The sequence below is a fragment of the Suricata suricatta genome, chromosome 13 (genome assembly GCF_006229205.1).
Source record: "Suricata suricatta isolate VVHF042 chromosome 13, meerkat_22Aug2017_6uvM2_HiC, whole genome shotgun sequence".
Lineage (NCBI taxonomy): Eukaryota > Metazoa > Chordata > Mammalia > Carnivora > Herpestidae > Suricata > Suricata suricatta.
In genome coordinates, this window is record NC_043712.1 from 41,318,884 (window position 1) to 41,339,719 (window position 20,836).

General features: G+C 35.2%; 1 protein-coding gene across 2 annotated transcripts in view; it reads left to right on the forward strand.

Moving 5' to 3' along the window:
- Nucleotides 1–20,836, forward strand: part of LINGO2 (leucine rich repeat and Ig domain containing 2) — a 1,051,930-nt gene that overhangs the window by 570,120 nt on the left and 460,974 nt on the right. The window contains exon 1 of one of the 2 annotated variants that reach the window (XM_029920929.1): nucleotides 13,075–13,109. The exons of the other annotated variant lie outside the window; for it this stretch is intronic. The gene's annotated coding sequence lies outside the window, so the exon portion shown is untranslated. Of the gene's footprint in view, nucleotides 1–13,074; nucleotides 13,110–20,836 lie in introns of those variants that run through there. 2 annotated transcript variants of the gene reach the window in all.

A 20,836-nucleotide genomic window follows, 5' to 3' on the forward strand; every position in this document is an offset into this window, starting at 1 on the left:
TTTGAATGTTAATTAATTTGAAAGAATTTATCTTGTTGTTTTAAGTCACTAATTGTTTTGATGAAAGAAGTAAAATATTGACCTAATTTTTGCGTATACATTCTTTCTCACTTTTTAAACTTCATTTTACTGGTGTTAGACCATAGCCTGAGAGTTAGATAAATATTTTATTATTATTTCTCTTCTATTTATTTCCCCTCTCAAACATGATTATTTTCTTGGCTATTACTTGAAAATATGAAGAGAAAATAATTTTGAGGACAATCATAGTAAGGAGCATTGTAGGTGGATCACTGAAACCCCATTCTCAAATAGAGTTCTAATGAAACACAGAGGAGCATTAAAGGCTTGGAACTAATGATCAATCCTTATTGTTGGTTAGGTACATAGACCTATATTTTTGTTAGACATTTTGACACAAATTCCATACTTTCATTCAAAAACTTCCATCTCTTTTCACAGTGAAGTTATAGCTGTTGTCTCCTAAACTACTCTACAGATGCGCTATTCAACACATGAAAATTTCATAAGACTGTTTCTGTTCAAAACAAAAAAGAAGACTCAGGCTTATTCATACAATTCACCTCAATTAAGTGATAACAATCAATGAGAATAATGGGCCATTTAAATGCAAGTATTAATCAGTCATTTTTTATATGACTTGACTACTCTTTTTATGGTGAAGAAAAGTATAAAATAAAAACATCCAGACTATCTTCCAGCAGAGTTAATGTACACATTTAAACAGTCATGAAAATGTAAGTTATGTTTTCCATAGTGGCAATTCAGCTGACAGCCAAGAATACTATGCCCTATCCTCATAGTATATGGATAATGGTAGCATAGAAAATGCTCTTGGGAGAAGATGAACATGGCCAACAATTATATGAAGCGTTCAACATCACTAATCATCACAAATCACAAGCATGCTAAGATATTATCTCACACCTGTTAGTATGGCTATTATCAAAAGACAAGCAATAACAAGTGTTGGAGAGGATGTGGAGAGAAGGGAGCATTTACACATCATTGATAGGAATATAAATTGGTACACTATGGAAAACAGTATGGAAGTTCTTCAAAAAGTTGAAAATAGAATTGCCATCTGATCCACCAATCTTACTTCTAGGTATATATATATCTGGAGAATATGTAATCACTATCTTGAGGAGATATTTATACCTCCATGTTCACTGCAGTGCTGTTTACAGTATCTGAGACATGTAAAAAATTTAAGTCTCCATCAAAAGATGAATGGATAAAGAAAATGTGGTATATAGGCATATAGATATATATATGAAATATTCTTTAGCCTTGTACAAGAGTTAAGTCTTGTCATTTGTGACAACATGGATGAATATTGAAAGCATATGCTAAGTAATATAAATCAGAGAGAGAGAGAGAGAGAGAGAGAGAGAGAATGTGGCACATACTCTATGATCTTATTTATATGTGAAATCTAAAAAAAATCCTCATAGAAAAGAGTACAATGCTGGTTGCCAGAGGCTGCAGGATGGGAGAAATGAGGAGATGTTGGTCAAAGGGGGCAAATTCTCCATTATAAGTTGAATACTTTCTGGAGATTTAATATACAGCTTGATGACTATTGTTAGCCATACTGTATTGTATACCTGAAAGTTGCTAAGAGTAGATCACACTTAAAGAAAAAAGTAATTATGTGAGGTGATAGATGTGTTGACTAAGCTTATTGTGGTAATTATTTCACAATATATGCATGTATCAAACTGTCATGTTATGCACCTTAAACTTACACCAAGTTATATGTCAATTATATCTTAATAAAGCTGGGAAAAATAACATTCTTTGGTTGGATTAATTTTAAAAGTACACTAGGTAAAAAACATTTACCTTGCATATGACTGCTCAAACTTCAATGTTTAAATACTGTTTTTATTTAGGCATTTCTAAATCTCAGAATTAAAAAGGAACAAATATCTAACTTCCACGTAATTGACACCATTCTAAATGTTTAGGAATAAGGATCATACCTTTCTCCAAACCTATTCTAAATATTTTTTTCCCATCAGTACTTGCTTTCTTTAAATTAATTATGCTTCATTAAAGAGGCAATTTCTTATAAAGTAGTGATAGTCAAGTGAACCTAAAATGCAACTAGAAAGCTTGCTAGAATGCACATTCATAGGGTGCCGTGGCAAAAATCTGATCAATAGGTTTTAGTTTTAAGTTAGCAATCTGATTTTAAGAAGCATCTAGGTGAATCTTGCAGGCATTCTACAGATCCCATTTCAGTAACACTTCAGGTGACAATGATTGGTAGTCCAAGGAACTATGTACAAAGGGTATAACAGTTCAGTTGTATTTCAGGCAATCCTGCAAACAGGAAGTTTAATCCAAAAGATGGACATATGGGGCACCTGGGTGACTCACTTGGTTAAGCGTCCGGCTTCGGCTCAGGTCATGATCTCATAGTTCGTGGGTTCAAGCCCCACATCGGGCTCCGTGCTAACAGCTCAGCGCCTGGAGCCTGCTTTGGATTCTATGTCTCCCTCTCTCTCTGACCCTCCCCTTCTCATGCTATCTTTCTCTGTCTCTCAAAAATAAATAAAAATCATAAAAAAATTAAAAAAGAAAACAGATGGACACGATAGGAAGGGAATGAAGGTGATGGTGTAATGCACGGGTAATGTGGAATAGAAGTCACTGAGTGTCTAAGGATCCAACAGCCCTCCTCCCTCCTTCAGCCCACAACCAACTTTCTAAGACAGGCAGAAACTACTGAATATTTCAGCCTGCTTTTGTAACTTAATTTGGGGTCCCTTTCAATGGAGTAACTAAGATTACTTCTCTACAATGAGTTTCACAACTGTGATTTCTCCCATTCAAATATGTAGGTCTTAAATATGTAACAAAGCTTTGACTAGATAGATAGGTAGATATAAAGAGATAAAGATACACAATTGCCGTAGCCCACAAAATAAGTTCAGTCTTTGACTTGCCACCTATGGCCCTATATTACTTGAGGTATTTTTTTTGTTCCATTGTTACTTCCCTGATTTGCCCTACTTTTCAGTCAAACTGAATAATTTGCCATTCACCGACTCATCCCTGTTATTATTGTGGCCATACTTTCCTGACACTCTTTTTTCTATCTGGTGTACTATTTCCATTTGCTTAATCCTACTAATCTTTCAGGACCTACCTTAAATGCCACCTCCACCTGCAAGTTATTCGTTCTTCATGATCTGAAGGAGTTCTTTTTGATTTCCATGGCATTTATAGGTTTACTTTATTTCTGATCCTTTCCATTTCTCACTTCTATTATGATTATGTGCATTTGGATCCCCTCCTTTTTGAAACTATAAGTCCCTTGGAATAAAAAACTATGAGTTTTGTTTTCCTTCTAGAAATTTCCCTTAACATATATGTTTATACATATGGTAAGTATGCAAAATATTTTTAATGGTTGCCTTTTTCTGTCGTCATTATAATTTACCAAAAAGACTTGAAAATGTGTGACTTGAAATTCCACAGGCAAAATGCTTTCTCATTTTTATGTGCCTATTAATAAAATTTAAAAATTCATTACAGTAGCTTTTAAATGATTCTTGTGGCTGCTGTCATTTAACTTCTAATATCAGTCACATCACTGACCATTAAAAGCTGTAAGATTTTTAAAGATATTACCTTGTATTCACCCAGACAAGTCTTCCCTATTTTGCATTTTTGCAATTCTAAATCCATATAGCATTTTAATGACATTTTTAATGTTTCTTCTATTCTATCTTTTCAAGATATTTTTGGATTTTGATCAACGCTGGCAGTAAATACGGTATCAGTCTCACTCACTGTCCCTCATTCTCAGCTCTGAGTAATATGCTCATCGGATAAACTTAACTTCTCTGGCTGTAAGCAATTCATTTAAAAAAAGGACAGAATAGGGAAAAAAAATAGAGAACTCTCTTCTGATTGACATCAGTTGAAATTAGAACATTTTGAATCCTCCAACATGACCATAATCCTCCGTCTTATCCATAAAGACATCATGAGAGACATTTCCCTGTCTCACGGTAATCAACACCTATTCTTTTTTCCCCTGATATTCCCATTTCATCACAATAAAAAGAATTGAGTTCCTACATTAATCAAGAAATCTAAAGCTCTGTGGTATAAACCAGTTAACAATGTGGGGCAATTCATATAGTGGTCCAACATTAGCTATGCATTTATATTTTAGTCATCCTTCGCATAGAACACCCTACTTATTTTTTCAAATAGTGAAAACATGGTTTTGATCTAATATTCTAGGTTTATACCAAATAAGCGACTTACTTCTAAGTGATTATTTGGTCTCTTTTGTCCATGCTCTCAATTAGTGTTACCTAAAAAAAGTAAAAATAAGTAAATAATTAATTTATAAGGTTAATGTAAATTGCATCATCACAGGAGTTTAAAAGGTGTTTAAAATTATATTTTTAAAAGGCTATTAATTTGGAGTCCCTACTATGTGAAAGGCGCTGTGCTCAGGGCCTTAGGCATGATACCTCATCAAGCTCTATAGCAATCTTATTAAATAAGCATGATTATTGCTATTATTTATTACTACTGCTAGTAGTAATAGTAGAAGTAGTAGTAGTATCCTATTCCACGGAAGGGAACCTGAGGTTTAGTATTCCACTCACTTATTCAACAGCTATTGATGAATCGTATGTTATGTCTCTTGCACAAAGTTGGCCCAGTTTATGCAATTTCATTGTACAGTTTCTTATTCATACAATTTCATTGAATTTATGTTTTGATAGAAGGTGAAGTTTCCATCAACTCACTGGAGAAATACTAGACAGGTCATTAGAGAGCATATCAGTTGGTTTCTTTTGTGAAAAGTGCTATAGAGAAATCAAGAAGAGGTAGGAGATTATATAGCAAACAAACCTTATCTAGTCTTGGCAGAGGGCATGGTCAGGGAAGCTCTTTGAGTCCACAAGTCTAAGAGGTAGGCAACCAAAGAGAGGCTGGCAGTGGGGTTGGGGGAGGAGGGCAGATTATTTGAGGTAAAGAGACGAGAATCTACAAAGGTTCAGAGATGGGAAGGATACACTTTTCAGAAAATGGAGGGAAGCTAGCAGGATTGCAGAGTGAAAGGGAGCACAGGAAGGAGACTTTGGATCCTACACAGTCATCTTACAGACCATCTGTTAAGTTTAGATTTTAGCCCTAAGGGAATGTGAAGACAAAAGTCCTACTTGCTTATTTGTATTTTGTTTGTTTGTTTTAATTAAGAGTGAACTATAATCAGATTTGCTCTGTGAAATATTATTCTGGCTGCTCTTTAAGGAATGGACTAGAAAACAGCACAAAAGGTTCAAGGAATATCACTTGGGAGCTATTGCTGGGGTGACGTGGAAAGATAACAGTGCCTTGGAGCAAGCAATAGCGAAAAGGGTAGAGGCAAATGAATGAAATAAAGAGAAGTTTAGGATACAAAGTTAGCAAGACTTAGAAATTGATTGAATAAAGTGATGAGAAAAAAGGAAAAAGCCAAGGCTTGTCCAATGGGGTGGATGTTAACTAAATAATTGCCCAAGGACGAACAGCTAGTAAGTGTTAGGGATTTGGACCCTGTTCAAAATTTGTGCTCTTAACATTGTGGTCCTCTGTAACCCAGCTTAAAATGACCAAGAAGAACTCCAGTATTTGAAATTTTACAATATGGCTTCAACAATATAAATCCTACAATATAAATGCTTGGACATATGTGATCGCATGCTGGGGAGACACATGCAATGCAAAATGGACCATGGAGCACATTCAGGTTCTGTTATTCTGAACTTATTGTGGTGACACTTCAGAGTAGCTGTAAAACATGGGATTCTTTCATTTGTATTTCATTCTATAAACTACTGGTAGCAATAATAAGCATCATAATAATAAGCACAATTCAAGGTGAAATGAAGAATAAACATTCCCTAGAATCCTTGGATGAATAAAAACTTCCTCCCAGATCACGAAATCATATATTTTCTGCATAATTTTATATCTTACTGTGTCTTATTGAATAATAGTAAAATTTTAATGTGTCTTCTCAAATGCTATGTAACCATTTGTGCAGATCAGAAGAATTAATTACATGTGACATCAGGTAGAATGACTAGTTTTTTTTTTAAATGAAAATACGCCTAATAATATGAAGTAGTAAATCATAACCCATAAAGTTCTTTTATGTTCTGGTTAAAAGTTAATCACAAAAAGAATTATAACCACAGAATTTCATCTTTAAAAACGTTGCCACCAAGAGGTAACTTTGTCATTAGACAAAAGTAGTGCATTTTTTCCCTTTGCATGCTTAAATTTTTGTTTAAGATTTGCTTCCAAAGTGTGTAATTTCAAGTTTCTTTCACAACTCTGAATACTATTTTCTATGCAATGTAATAATTTTTTAATATAATTACATAAGGACACTACATACTTTATTTAGAGAAAGCAAAGAAAATAATAAAATGTGTGTCATCATTTTAAATGTTGCTGGAGTCCCACCTATGGTGGCATAGTTTTATCTCCTACACAAACCTACTGCTATGTACATAGTTATTTTTTCAGTTTATTCCTTTTCCAACAAAAGCAATTCAGACGATGCCAGATTATCCCAGATCTGTGGAGGATGAACTAGGTCTCTGGCTTTAATCACAATCCTCAGTATGGTCAGGCACTGGGAGCATGGGAAGAACATGACAAATACAAATGAGAAGTAATAAGTTGTTTTGCACAACAGAAAGTTTATCATCCCTATATCAAAAGGGCTCAGAATTGAGTGAATCTAGAACTAATGATAGTTCTGAAAGTAAAGGTTAAGATGCAGCACTTAAGAATGTTTTATTGAAAACATTATCATGGTGGAGTGGTTAAAAGCACGTTCTCTGGTCTCTGGCTTCCAGAACCATCATTTACTACATCTGTGGCCTTTGCCAAGTTAACTTAAGGTAATCACAGGGTTGTTGGGAGGCTTAAAGACATGACCCCACAGAGCTCTTAGTACTGTGCCTGGTACATGGTTAGCCCTGGAAAAAATGTTTGTTGTTGTTGTTGTGGTTGTTACTCAAATACACTTACCCAGCCATCCTCTGTAGTAAAGACAGTGATGAGCACTTGGTAGAAGAGAGAAGCTGAGTAAATCGTACAAGAGCATACCTTCTTTTTCATGTTTCATCCATTGTCTATTTGGCCTATTAACGTACTATTCTTTCTTCTGCTTGTAAATGTGCCATGGTCCATATAAAATTATAACTGGAGTAGTCCTTACTTTAAAGCTTATCAATAGATCCATGTTGGGGATCTCACTTTTAGAGATCCTCAATTTGTAAAAAACTACATTGTTTAGGCTGATAATATCAAGTATATCAAGTATATCAAAGTATATAGTATGAATGAAGTTCTACCAAAGAAAACAAAAATTTTACTGGGAGATTTATATGCTTTTATAACCATGGGATTGTCATCTCAACTAAAGAAAGACCATGAATTATAATAAGAATATATGTAAGTGACATAAGAATTCACTTATCAGTGATAGCACTCCTGAATGAAATGTAGATTCATTCAGGAAAAATGAATGCATAATTATTCAGCAGAGGACCCTGGGTTCTCCTGAATGCAATATCTTTATTTCCTTTGCAAGGAGAGTCTATATTTTAAAATGTAAAGAATGTGGGGAGCCAGGGTGGCTCAGTCAGTTGAGTGTCTGACTTCGGCTCAGGTCATGATCTCACAGTCTGTGGGTTCGAGCCCCATGTCAGGCTCTATGCTGACAGCTCAGAGCCTGGAGCCTGCTTCAGATTCTGTGCCCCTCTCTCTCTGCCCCTCCCCTACTTGCTCTCAGTCTCTCTCTCTCTCTCTCTCAAAATAAAGACATAAAAAAATTAAAAAAACAAATAAAATGGAAAGAATGTTAATGGATCTGATTTTAACATTTGCTGATTTGACTCTAAAAACAGGGAACTAATGAGAAAATAGTGAAAAGGGGTTCCTGATGCACTGTCAGTGCACCAGGAGCATAAATTGGTACAGCCACTATGGAAACCGTATTTAGGTTCCTTGGAAAGTTAAAAATATAACTACCATATGACCCAACAGTCCCATTTCTGGGCATATATCCAAAGGAAATGAAATCACTATCTCAAAGAGATATCTGGCTTTCCTGTTTGTTGCAGCATTATGCACAATTGCCAAGGCATGGAAACAACCTATGTTTCCACCAACAAATGAATGGATAAAGAAAATGTGATGTATATCTATAATGGAATATTATTCAGCCATAAAAAGGAGTAAATTCTGCCATTTGCACAATGGGACACATAGATGGGTCTTGAGGGCATTATGCTACACAAATCAGCAGAGAAAAACAAATACTGTATATACTCACTTACATGTGGAATCCAAAAATGTCAGACTCATAGAAACAGAGTGTAGACTGGTGGCTATCAGGGGCTGGAGGGTGGGAGAAATGGGGAGATATTGGTCAAATGGTAAAAACATTCAGTTATAAGATGAATAAGTTCCAGGGATCTAATGTCCAGAATGGTGACTATAATTACAAATACTGTCCTGTATATATGCAGTCTGCTATGAGAGTAGATCTTACATATTCTCACCATAACAACACTAAAACAAAAAAAGTTAATTATGTGAGGTGAAGGATTTACTAACTAATTTTGCTGCTATAAACACTTGCAATATACACATGTATCAAATTATTACAGTTATATATCTTAAACTTACACAGTATTCTTGCCTATTATATCTCAGTAAAGCTGGAAACAACAAAACAGGGAGCATAAGGCAGGACTAGGTGGTAAAAAATAAAGAAGGAAATATAGAAATAGGGGGAAGAAAGCAGGTCACACAACATGGAGAGAACTGATCATTTTTAAAATCATATGTACTCTTAGCATAAAAAATTAAATTATATAAAGTAAACATTTGACAGTGGTTACATCTTAATGGTAGGATTAGGGGGTGGCCATTCATTTGTCCTTTTTTTGCTAAATATTTTCCAATTATTCTCCTCTGTATCACGTATGTCCTTAAAAAAGAAATAAACAGAAATGCAAAGCAAGCTGACCAAATGACACTTAGTAGGGTCCATTTATTTTTATAATCTGTAAAAGTGAACAATGCTTTTATTATGTTCAGGAAATATTGCAGAGATTCCAGGGAAAATGAGAGCCTACAGAATCCACACAAGTCAAGGAGAACGCCGTACACTGTACAAAGACATTGCCAGTGGCAGAAGAGTTTCTATGAGATGGTAAAACAATAATAAGATGTTGTAATCAATGTAAATTTTGAAGAGTATTCTCAATAAGAAACAGTGGATGATGAAGTTAGAGGTGTCTGGCTTCAAGCAAGTCAGAGACAATTAACACATTCTTAAATGCAATAAGTTCTAACAGTCTAATTTTTGCAAATTAGACACTTCTAGAGACTTATTTGCTTGCAATAAATCTCAATAAGTGCCTTGAATAATAAATAGTTATTTCACTTAATAAAAAATGAGTAGTTTACTCTTTATCAAGGAAAACAAATCAATAGGATAAAATGTTCTTTTCTCCTTTGTTGTTAGAGAAGAGGATTTTTATAAAAAGCAAGGTATCTATAAATGCATGATGAAAACTCAGAAAATCAATGTCCAATACCTTTATAAGATGTCAAGGGCCCTATCTTGAGTGATTTCTCAATAGATAGTGACTAGGCCTCTTGCATCAGAAATAACCTGGGAAATCTGACCTCTGACCACCAAATCAAACTTTCTGGAATCACAGTGGCATCTGTGCTTTCATTAAGTGCCCATGGTAAATTTGATGTTCCCTGAAGTTTAAGAGTATCTAATGTGAACTGTAGGCTAAAATCCATAAAAGATTAGCAAAATGAGAGATTACACATTTCTCTTGAAACAAAACTCTTCTTTATTTGAGTGAAAATTAGTTTAAGATGTAAACTTCCAGATGAAAAGGATGAATAAATATACAACAAAAGGCCAATGAGTTTATAATGCTGTGCTTGTATACAGACTTTTTGATATATGCCTCTAGGTCATTTTTATTCAAATTGTTTTATATATTCTGAATTAATATGCAAACTGGGAAAAACCTTAAAATACCTTGTTCTCATTTGCATAACTGATAGAAATAAAATATTCTTGTTAATCACTGAGGCATATGTAGTATGTTTCAGCTGATTAATTTCATTTTAATGTGATCTCTGTTTTTACCTCCACTCCATAGAGCACTCAAGGCTGAAACAGAAAAGAATTCTCTGAGACATTTATGTGTTTTAATTATATCCAAAAGTAAACTATTTTTATTTTCAGAGTTTTTTATTTCTTGTTTTTCTTCTATGTTTTTTAAAGGCATAACTTCAACTTAAAATGCTCTAGACAATTAGAGAAGCAAAACAAACAAAGAAAAACAGAAAAAAAAAACAAATTGGAAGAATTCATTAGGCCAGTGGTGTGGGAATATCAGAGGTAACCTTGTAGCCTCATAATTTAGGGATTTGCTTTTCCAGAGTGGCAATATTTCCAAATATCTCTGAGGAGCTATAAAACATTTTCCTAGAAGCACATTTTTAGAAATGTCCTTGTATGTTTCATTGAAAGTACACCTGTAACTTTATGTAATCACTCTACTCACACTTTAAAAAAAAATATTTGCCTTATGTAATATAATCACTTAAGTATGTGTATTTAATATCCCAGAATTTTTTGAGCCTTCCATATTCCAGATATATCAGTAAACAAAATGTACATGCTCCTGAGTATATTTTTTCTCTTTAAAAAATAATAAAAAGGTTTTGAGGATAACGAAGTGTCACTGTGTAGAAATAAGATATGAATGATTAGTATTAGTATTAGTGATTAGGTTAGTATTCTGTCAGTCATCGTGGACTCTGATATGCCATGGTTACAAACAAGACCAAATTTCAGAGTCTCAAAAAAAACCTGAGATGTATTGCTTGTTGGTGGCATATATCCATCACATTATACTCGGTTCAGAATCTTGGCTGTCAGAGCAGCCAGTCTCTGGAACATTATTTCGCCCCACGGCAGGAAGAAGGAGATAGCGATATGAATCATAAAATGGATCTTAAAGTTTCACCCACGTATCACACTGGACAAAGCAAGTCACATGGCCACACCTAATCACAGTGGGCAAGGGAGTGCAGTAATACCAGATGTCAAGGAAAACCACAAGTATATAATAAATAGCACTGTGACTACCACAAGGATACAGGCATGGGGGCATTTGTGTGATATTTTCCTTTATTACTTTTTGCTGACATCAAAATTATCTTTCATACCTGTCTTTCTGAAACATAAGGCAAAAGTATTAACCTTCAATGGCATTAGCGAAGATTTATACACTTAAATTGTCCCCACTCATTGATAATAGCTGGGTTGGGAGAGAGAAAAAAGAAACTAGCTAGATGATGCCGTTTTTCAATAGCTACAGAGGTCAAGAGGATGAGAACGGGGTTCATCATGAGAGCCCTTGGCCTTTGGTGGAACAAGGAAAGAAAACTAGATTACTGGAACCAAAGCTAATGATTGCAACTTTGTAATTTTGCCTGTATTTCTAAATCACTTATTTTGTATTCTTGTATGGAAAGATTTTTTTTCATTGTTTTAAATATATCTGGAGGAGGAAGAAGTAGCTAGCTCTACAGTGTTAGTAATGAAAATTTAAACTGTTAAAAATGGTATGAGGAAAAATGAATTGATGGTACTATGCTGCACTGACAGATTATGGAAGAGTCTTCTGTGCCAAATATGTTATGTCTGTCTTCAGAACAGGACCCCTTTTCATCTTCCCTACCCATCTGTTCTCCCTGAAAGACTGACAAGTGCTCCTTCCTTGCCCTTTGGCTTTCTAGGTTTAGACAGGGGAGACAGTATCAAGAGATGAGAAATGGGAAGAAGAATGAGGTTGGGATATTTAATCCCAAATTGACTTTCTGCCAGGTCTTCACAGAGTGGATTAATTCCTTTACTAAATCCCACTGCTCCTTTCAGGTGGCCCTGTCCATTGAAGCATGCTTTCAAGATCCCAATAACCATTCCTTAATCTTTCTTCTTGGGGCCTCGTGGTAAGGACTTTCTTGCCTTCACAAGACCTGGAGTATTGCAATAGCTCTTGTTTATTTTTCACACCCTGTCACGCCTTTATAAATATTCTTATTTCCCCCCCATGCAGACTATCCTGTATGTTTCCTGCTAGAGACCTCACTGGGCCAGACACTATTTCCAGGTATTATGACATACCAATAATCAATATTATTAGGTTACAAAAGTCTTGGGGGAAACAAATCTCCATTAAGATTTCATATGCTTAGGATCTCAAAAGTATTTACTGTTTTATGAAGAATGGATTTAAGTCTTGACTTTGTCAAGTTAAAAATTGTTTAAAATTCTTGCAATTGCATGTTGTTACTGTGGATAATTTGTTCAAAAGCTTCTGAGATACTGTAAAGTGGGCTATTGATGTTAAGAACAGAAAGAAGGACAATGTATTAATAAATCTCCAAGTTGGGATTCTTAGTATCTGCTCTCTATTGTGGATCCTGCTGGCAGACACAAATAGAAGTCTGAAGAACGAAATAAGTGGCAAGAACATGAAACAGCCTGTCAATCAATTATTATTTACTCCTCTAAAATCTCACATGTCCCCAGTCCACTGTTTCTGTTGATTTATCTAAGACTTTTCCAAGTTTTGTTCATTCTTTTATCTTTTATATTAATTTTTATTACTCTCTATTGACCTCATTGCACATAATAATTGCAATATTACTTGGTCTTCTGTTGTATCACTTTCCTTGGTTTGATGCTCAGTTCTCCAAGGAAGGAGAGAACTGATTCATGCACAAAAGTAGAAGGCATATTCTCATTATAACCCTGTAAATCAGGAATGGAGATCAAGGGAGAGATATATAACCCTGGATTCCAAGAACAAGTCCACATTGTTCATAATCCATTACATTCTCATTCTTCATTAATTTCATTAATTCTTTGCAGAAATCTTGAAGTGAAATGGAATGACAGTTGGGCATCAAACTTCATAGTTGAGCTCATGAGAAGTTATGTGAGTAACTCCTGTTTTATCCATTGCCTCACTGGGCATTTCCATAGACTTAGAAGATGAGGCATTGCAGCTTTTCCTAATTTAGAAGTTTTCCTGGCAGCAACACACAACAACCTTATTTCTTATGCATAATGAACTTTCTCTCATAGATGTGATAGAAGTAATTCTTAGGTTAATAGTCCTAAAACTTCTAGATCATTAAATTATAAAACATGGTTAAAATGACTTATGATAAATGAGAATTGAGTTACTATACAATAAAATTTAAGTTTTCCCTTTAATTCATTTAGCATGAATTAAAGTGGTTATATCCTATAGAAATTGGACTCTAGTGCCTAACTCCTCTCTTTAGTGATTTTGTCTTAACATTTATGAATCAAATGCTTATCCTATGTTTTTTACTATAAAAAATTCTATGTGTGATATACTCTGTTTCCCAAAAGTAAAACTTGCCAAAGAAAAAAATGTCAGCATTCATAATGGGGAATACATTTTAAAAAGTAAATGAAAGTGTGAGAAAAGAAAAATGTACATGCTATGTTGGCTCAGGAGAGAGTATGCAACACTCTAAATCATCCACAGAATGGTAAAATATGTTCTGTATAGGTTATATCCATGCTTTCTCCCCCTTCTTTTCCTTTTTTCTCCTCCTCTTTCTACTTCTTCTTCTATCTTAGAGAGACAGATCACAAGCAGGGGAGAGGGGCAGAGGGAAGGAGAGAGAGAAAACTTTAAGCAGGCTCCATGCTTAGTCCCGAGCCTGAGCCTGAGGCAGGGTTCAGTCCCAGGCCCCTAGGGTAATGTCCTGAGCCAAAATCAATAATTGGATGCTCAACCCACTGAGCCACCCAAGCACCCCATTCCCCTTATTTTTTCTTTTGTGCAAATGTTAATATTAAGAATAGAACATTTTCCAAAAAGAAAAAGCCAATAAACATTTCAAAAAGAATAGAGAAAATTCAGGCTATGAATGAAAGTAGAGAACAAAATAAAGGTGGGTTCAAATGATGAATCCGAGAAGAGAGTAAAGAGAAACATTTGTATTAGATTGTTTTAACCTTCCCATTTGAAGAAGATATGTTGACAGTATTGGACCAGAGAGCAGAAGAGAGTGAGGCATTTATGGAGAATGTTGAAACAGGAGACCTCCATCTTGATAGATGCCAAATGCAGAAAAGGAAAAATAGCCTTTCTCAAGTCTCTAATCAAGATTACTGTATTCACTTTTAGAAATAGATATCAAATCTGTGCCCTCCTTCCCATCAGCACAGTCTTATGTTTAATGAGGTCTGTCTTCTCTTGCCAGGTCCATAAAACCTTAAGTCGAGACACCAATCAGGCTCAGCACAATACCTGACATACAGATTTTCAGATGACATCTGTGGAAAAAATAGGAGAGGAGAGAGCTGTAGAGAACAGTCTCTATGCCCAATGGTCTATATCTTCCCATTTTATAGGTATGGAGTAAGGTAGCTGGAAGAGGGGGACAGAGATGACTAACTAGGATTCTTTTTTTAAATTCAGGAACTCTTCCAGATCATGTATCATATACTTTCTAAATTCCAACTCTAAATTTTATTCAGTGATGCCCTTTCTCCAAACCATCTTACCTATTCCACCTCTTTGCAATTCACTGCTCTTTCAGAGAGATGATAGCTATTTTGATGCTAAAAAGTTATGTCTAAGAATGCTCAATTGTCTAGTCTTTCTGCCCCCTGATTTTTTTTTTTTGTAAGAGAACCCAAGATTGGAATAAAAAAGATGTATATTCTTACTGGACTATATAGTGTCACTTCCTACCTGGTCAACTCTTTCTAGAATTTCAAACAAGGCTTCATACATTTGTTTTCTGTGAATGGAATTGTGACTAATCTTCAGTATACTTGGCTGATAAGTTGAATTTATAATTAAAGCCTAAGTTATCAACTCTTTTATCTGCATGTTCTATTATGGAAATTAATCTGAATAAAATACAAACATAAGCATCCTTTATCTTAAAAGCTCAATTAATATAGTTAAAGTGTATCTTCTATACTTTCTGTTCTAAAGTGTTCTAAAGAGCAGTTTCCTATTCAACTCTTGTGATTACTGTGATCATAAATGCAAAGAAAATGGAGACTAAATTCAGGTCTGAATGCATTCAAACTGTTCTTCATTAGCTCTGAAGCTACAATCAAATTAACTCATGTGAATAAATTTATTGTTTGTACATTTAAATTACTACAAAATCAATCACAGTTAAGCTGAACTGGAAACTATTATGGTTGCCTCTCTGAGCAGTGACAGGGAAGATTTTGTTTTGTGATTCTTCCATCATTATTTCCTTCTTTTTTTTTTTTGAAATTACAACTGAAATGCTCCTATCTTTTGTGGAATAGTAAATATTTTGTTATTTTTCTAATTAAATTGATGCTTATTAGGACAGAATAATTTATTGAAATCAGTATAACTTTAGCTCAAGTGTCTTTTAATGTCAAAGTGGTCTTTTAGTACAATTCAGTACATGTTTCAGGATGTTTGACCCATAAATAAATTATCTTCCTTCTATTACTTCTTTCTTTTAAAGAAGATGGCACACCACTGTATACTTACTTTTTCCTTATTAACGCTTATATTATATCTAATGTGTGTGACCTCCTGACTTCTCCCAGGGAAGGATAATCACCCTTTTCCTATGACCCTACAGTACTTCATATATTACATAAACATGATATTATTTCACATTTTATGGTTATTTTACTTACTAGTACAGTCACTTTATGTTATGGTTATTTGGTTGGATGGCTCTCTGGATGTGTGTACCCTGGATTCTGAGAGCAGGGACCAGATTTTAATCATGTGTGTCTACCCATCATCTACATGTTTAAGGAGAGAAGGGGGAGGGGTGTGAGCAAGAACTACTTCAAAGGGGAAAAAATTCCACATCAAGTATTTTTAGGCAAGAGACTGGACACTTTCCCATGTTGCTTTGAGAAGAAATCAGCCTAAATGAGAGTTCACTTTGGATAAAACATTTCAGATAGTCCATTTAAGTTAATTGAACTTCTGTTTATTACATAAAACTGCATCCATAAATGCCAGTGTTTCAGCCACAGGGCCTTTTGGAAGTGCCACACAATATACTGCAAGGAGCCTCTATGAACTGGGAGAATGAACTTAATTGGTCTTTTTATTTCTAACTTCAGAGACTCTTTTCTAGAACTGTGTAACAGTTGTTAGGCTGCAAATTCTTTTCGGTTAAATGTTGTAATCAAAGCCCACATTACTAGAAATTTCATGAATTGAAAACTTGGGTAAGATATTAAAACTGTGTTTATTTCTTCCAAACAGTAGTTTTATATTTTGGTCATTTCCAATTACTTAAGGGATTTACTTCATAATCTGACTTTAGTGGCTCTCACTGCCTCTTTCTCCCACCTTTCTTCTTCCTTTCTTCCATATTTACTGTGCTAGACACAAGGTAGATGATATAAAAACATAGATAAATTAATTTTAGTGTCAGCCCAGTTGGAGAAGATACTGTATGTGGAAGGCTGACTCTTAAATGACTGGCAATGATTCCTGACTCAGTATTCATGCACTTGTGTAATCTTTCCTTTAAATGTGGTCTAAACTTACTGACTTGTTTCTAATGAATAGAATGTGGGATGTAATGGGATGTCACTTCTGATACTAGATTATTAAAAGGACTGTAGCTTCTGCGTTGAGGCTCCTTTTTTTTTTTTCTTGAATCACTTGTACTGGGGTAAGCAAGTTGCCATGTTGTGAGACGTCAATGGAGAGGCCCATTGGTACAATGAAGAACTGAGGTCCTTAGTCCAATGGCATAAAAGAAACTGAGGCCTTACAACATCCCTGTGAGCGAGTTTGGGAATGGAACTTTCAACTTCCATCAGGTCTTAAAACGACTGCACCCCTGGCTTACAACCTTGACCACAAATTAATAAAAGACCTTAAGCCATAACCATCAACTGAGCCAGTCTTGGGTTCCTGATAAAGACACCATGAGAAAACAAATATTTATTATTTTAAGCTGTTAAGTTCTAGAGCAAATGTGTTGCCCACAAATAGATCATTAATGTGATAGTGAATGCAAACAAAGCCATTTATTATATAGTTGTATGCCAGAGTCCTCTACAGAGTTATATGGGGAAACAAAATAAGTCAGATCTGTTTAGGCTTTAGTGATATCAAGTCTTTGAGTTCAAACTTGAAAGATGAGGAGGTTTTTTCTGGGAAAGTGATATTAGGAAGAGAAATAAATTATCCCAGAAAAAGGGAGTTGTGTGAGTAAAGTTCTGAGATATGAAATAGTATTGCAAATCAAGTAAACTGTATCTTATCCTATGTGCTATGCCAGAACATGGGATGCAATATGGAATACACATCTTGTATGCCATACTAGTAAGCTTGAATTTTATCCTGTGGGTCCTGGGATGATACGATGAAAACACAGTTGGTGCCTTTCACTCACCTCACTCATATGGCCAACACTCTGACCAGGGCCCTCTTCTGCCAAGCCTGCAAGCAATCTGAAGGTCTTTTTCTACACTGTGCTCCAGCCAGCTGTTCTCAACCAATCACTCAATCAGCATTGGAATGAAGCATATGCATATGAACCTTTAAGAGTTGCAACAAACTAGGGGTCCCTGGATGGTTCAGTTGGTTAAGCATCCGACTTCGGCTTAGGTCATGATCTCGTGGCTCATTAGTTTGAGCCCCATGTCATGCTCTGTACTGACAGCTTAGAGCTTGGAGCCTGTTTTGGATTCTGTATCTCCCTCTGTCCCTGCCCCTTCTCCACTTTCTCTCTCTCTCTCTCTCTCTCTCTCTCAAAAATAAATAAACATTACAAAAAATTAAAAAAAAGAGTTGCGACACACTACCTAAAATCACACACACACACACACACACACACACACACACACACACACTGAAGGAAAGCACCTTCCTTCTCTATCAACTTGAGTATTACTTACACAGAGTCCTTTCTGGTGGTTTTTGGAAATCAGACATGTGTATCTAACTCAATGGGAGCAACCTGTAGATATGTTTAACTTATCCTTGTAGGTGCTTCAGGGGACTGCAAAGGCAGTGATTTAAAACATGTTTGTTGAATAACTGCAAAGCTCATTACACCTTAACTAAGCTATCTTCAATTTCTTGCTTCTACCCCCTCTTTTCTTCACTTCTCAACTTAAATATATGAATTTAGGTTCAATTGAACACCATGGGCAGCATTTTTGATAAGGTTAAGAAACCAATAAGGAACAGACAAATAAAAAATCAGAAATATTTTAGTGGTGATCAGGATAGTAAATAACTAGTTTTATGTAAACACTTCACTACTTTCACCACCAATTTCTGCATTAAAGCTAAAGGATTCCTTGGGTTATTGCAAATTTCTTACATTTCAGAGTTGCCAATTGGAAAAAGTGGAGGACCTTGGCCTAGAGAATGCCCCCAATAATGTTATCACTTATGCAGAGCCCCATATTATTAGTTTGCCACTATATATTAAAGAATGATTAAGGATAGGTGAGCTTCACCCATTAAAGAGAGAATGATGTTTCTTAATGCAACTTCTTTTTAATCTGATTCATAAGCCCAAGGAATATATCTTTGGAACTAACACATTGTCCTTAGCCCATAGTGGGAGGAAGTGGGGGCTTTATTATTACTCTATCACATTTTGGGGTTAACATTTAAATCCCCTGTGAGGTTTTGGGAAGAAAAAAGTCAGGATATGCAGTGTATGCTTGATGCACAGTGCCTTTATGGTATGTTCTGCAAGCTTGCTGAGGCAGGATAATAGCAGAAAAGTCTATTTCTATCTCATTTTTCTTTAAACAGACAAAAATGCTAAGCCAACATTAAAAACTTACTGAGCTGTTAAGATGATTTATTAGAATGGTACCATTTCCACTTTCCACTGCTATGATACAATGGTCAAAAAACTATGTAAGTAAACACTGTGCTTTATTTCAACCAAAGGTATTTAACAAGTTAGACAGGTAGTTAAGGTGAGATAAAGAATCATGTTTTCTCCAGCTACCTGCTTGTATTGTTAGGACTGCTTTTAATTACAGGATAATGGAACAGAACTAGGATATATTCATAGTTTACTATTTCATGCTATTTTATATTCTCCCTATATGCAATAGATATTAATTTTATTATTACACAGTTAAGGAAACTGAAAAATTCTAATTGTCAAAAGTCATTCATAAATGATAGAAGTGGTTTCAAGTCCAAGACTTCTGATTCCAAGGTTTGTGCTCCTACTGCTATACCGATGGAAACTACATTTGAGTCTACCATGGTCCTGTTGCAAAGCAGAGTCAAGCTTTATAATAGCCTCACTTCTCTGATTAAAGCTGAGTAAATCATCCATTTTTGAGTCAATTGAGTTTGATGACTGAAAACCCCACTGCATTGCCAGGTAGTTGATAAGGTCCAATTGTTTTGATCAGATGACTTTCTCAGCAATTAACCATTCTGATGAACCAGAGAATTGATTAGACACGAAAATAGCCTACTTTTGGAAGATGAAAACACAGTCTAAACCTCATAGTTTCCTTCCTTTATGGAGAAGCAGCTGTTCTGCTTTATCAACCAGAGGGCTCAGGCAGAAAAGATCCCCATTCTACCCTTGCTTATTATTCACATTGTGATTTTCTTAAACATTTTTCTCAAAGATTGCCCAAAGAATCCTCTCAAATATCAGAAACCCTTGTTCCTGATCCTGAGATGAAATATAAAAATGAAATAGATGGCTGTTTTGTTTATTGTTCTGTGAAATTACATTATTAGGAGAGGCATCATTTTAAATGAGGAAGTGATGCATGACTATAACTGGTTTCAACCCGTTACCTTTTTATGATTAAGGAATATTTTGCTGGATTAAAAATTCCTGGAGAAATGATTGTATATGTACATGCCTGGCTGTACCTAACTGTATTACACACACAGAGTCAGTGCAAGGGAAACATAGATGTGATGTTGTTCGGGGGGGATAGAGAATAAGGTCTAGAATGTATTATCATGATACTTATCTTGGACTGATTTTACATTTGCTTAAAAGTCTGTGGAATAGGATCATGATATGCTTGGCAAGAAGGCAATTTTAGGAGAGAAATTCAAAACCCAGGGTTTAAGAATGAGAGACATTCCTTTGCAAAATCCGTCTTTATCACTTATGAGTTGTAAGAAGTTAAACAAATAAACAGCTTCAACTTCCTCTTATTTGAAATGAAAATTGTTACCTCAAAGAGTTACGGTGAAGATTAAAGAGAGAATATACATATCAAATGAAAAGTACATCATGGATGCTCCATAAAGAACAAAAAGTTATGGTGAAGAGATCTTACCCCTTCACAGGCCCATACAATAGCAGGTGGGCTTGGTAACTTGCAAGAAAGCCCTCAGGTTTCCCACTATTTACTTATAGCAGAACTCTGAGAGGAAAGGAGTTCTCAATGAGTTTGTCTTTTCCTCTGGACTGTCTTTTGGTGTCTTAACATTTTTGTATCCTTTTTGGCATATAGTATAGTATCTGGCATACAGGGAGGATTCCTGTGTAGCTTTTAAACAAAAGAGAAACAGGAAACGAAAAGAATTTTGAAATCCAAAACATCTGAGGTGAAAAACCGGAGTGAAGTTTTTTAAAATACCTCATGGGTGCTAAGTGCCAGGCTTTGTTTACTTATCATGATATGTGATAGCTA